The following is a 1,961-nucleotide window of genomic DNA, read 5'->3' as shown; positions in this document are numbered from 1 at the left end:
CAAAAGAGATAATTTATCTCCTAATATGAGGAGATACTTATTTCTCTTATCTAATTCATACATAGTAAATAAATAAAACATATATGTTAGTGTGTCACGCATCATAATTTGTGATTGGTTGAATAAAATTTATTTATATTATAAATTAACTATGATTCTTAAATTTATATAAAATTATATGAACATTTCGAAATTAATCATTGTCATGAAGAAAATGAAAAACTTATTGGAATATGACAAAATGATAAATATAATTTCTAATTATTCTGAGTGTAGTTGGTATAAATTAGTGAACACACAACTAAAATTTATTCCAATTTAGATCTAAACATATTATAGGCCTTGAGAATATCAAATTTTCTTTCTACAATTCATTGGAAAAATAAGTTTATAACTTTGTTACAACACTTTTTTGTGGCAGGCCAGTTATTGATCAGAATTTATATTTTTTGGGAATGAAATATACAACAGCAACATTTGCAGCAGCAATGAGCAATATGCTTCCTGCCATTACCTTTGCAATGGCTTGCATTATTAGGTAATGTTTTCACTTCCTTCTATGAATAAATATTCTAGATTATGTAATAAAATTACAAGAAAATATATACAGCATTCAATAAAAAGAGATTCTTAAATATTAGATCCTCAAATTTAAACTTTCAAATCCTCATAATATCCTAAGTAAAGTATTCCATATTTTCTTCATTATATATATCTTCATGTTTTCACATTTTCATTTTATTTCAAATTTCCTTATGTTTTAAAAATCTAATATTCAATTATATATATATATATATATATATATATATATATATTCAAATATATCCTTATAAGTGTTGATGAAAGAGTATAATCATTTAATTATTTAGTAATAATAGTATCTTTAGGAATAATAATTATTATAATACAGGGAAATATATACTGATATAATGATATAAGTTATCTCTTACCGCCATTAAAATCATGACATGTGTTATATTTTATTATTTTCTATAAAAATATTTCTAAAATTAATCAAAATAGTATACATTTGATACTTTTATTAGCTGAAGGAAATAAATTATCTCATAATATAAGAAATACTTTATTTTCTAGCATCATTTCTCTTCTGATTTATTTAGTTGGCACTTGAATTATTTTATTTTGTATTTAAAACTAGTTTGTAATCCAATTTTTTTAAAATGAACTTTAGATAAAAAAAAGTATTCCCAAAAATAATCAAAACCAATCACGCCTTTAAGTAAAACTAGCACTAATAGTAATACTTGTATTTGAGTAAAAGCCAAGGGAAATTTCGCTCAAATGTGAGTTTGAGACGCAACAAATGCGAACCTAAATATACTATTATTAGTATACAACAAAAAATAATAATTTTATCTCTTTCAAACAAAATAATATATGTATATATCGAAATAATTGAATTTCTATAAATACTTAAAAACAAAGTCATGAAAAGTTTTAATGGGACCTTGTGCCATTTTATTTATTTATTATTTTGTCCACTAGTGATAGCATGTTTGAGTTGGCCTTTGTTACATCTAAATTATACTTTATACTCCATTCAAACCAATTTATAATCAAAAGTTTTAAAAAAGAACTTTATACAAAAACAAATAATTTCTCAAAAAATAATCAAAACCAATTATGCCTTTAGTGCGAAAGAAAATATATATTAATATGTACAACTCACTAGGTTTTTTTTTAAACGAGTGGATTCAAAGCACCACCAACTATATTAAATAAAATAAAGTAGCAAAGATGATTACATGGATATAAACCTATAGCTAAGAAGCTGTAATCTATTCCTATTGACTTCATCATTTATGAAATTTGGAGGATGATTCTACCAAGTGTAAACTATGCACGAAATTCCATAATTGGCAAGCTTATCCGCACTAGAGTTTCATTCCCTATATATGTGTGAAACTATGATATCCATTGAGGAGAGCAAAGCTTGACAC

General features: G+C 24.1%; 1 protein-coding gene and 1 pseudogene across 1 annotated transcript in view; one reads left to right on the top strand and one right to left on the bottom strand.

Annotated features, from left to right (window-relative positions):
* The window catches only part of LOC109356190, a 23,848-nt pseudogene that overhangs the window by 1,842 nt on the left and 20,045 nt on the right, over positions 1 to 1,961 (top strand).
* The window catches only part of LOC109356618 (type I inositol polyphosphate 5-phosphatase 8-like), a 15,112-nt gene that overhangs the window by 2,986 nt on the left and 10,165 nt on the right, over positions 1 to 1,961 (bottom strand). The window lies entirely within an intron of this gene.

Source organism: Lupinus angustifolius, chromosome LG09, assembly GCF_001865875.1.
Source record: "Lupinus angustifolius cultivar Tanjil chromosome LG09, LupAngTanjil_v1.0, whole genome shotgun sequence".
Taxonomy (NCBI): Eukaryota; Viridiplantae; Streptophyta; class Magnoliopsida; order Fabales; family Fabaceae; genus Lupinus; species Lupinus angustifolius.
The sequence above is the reverse complement of the archived record's forward strand: the minus strand, read 5'-3'. Positions and strand labels throughout refer to the sequence as shown.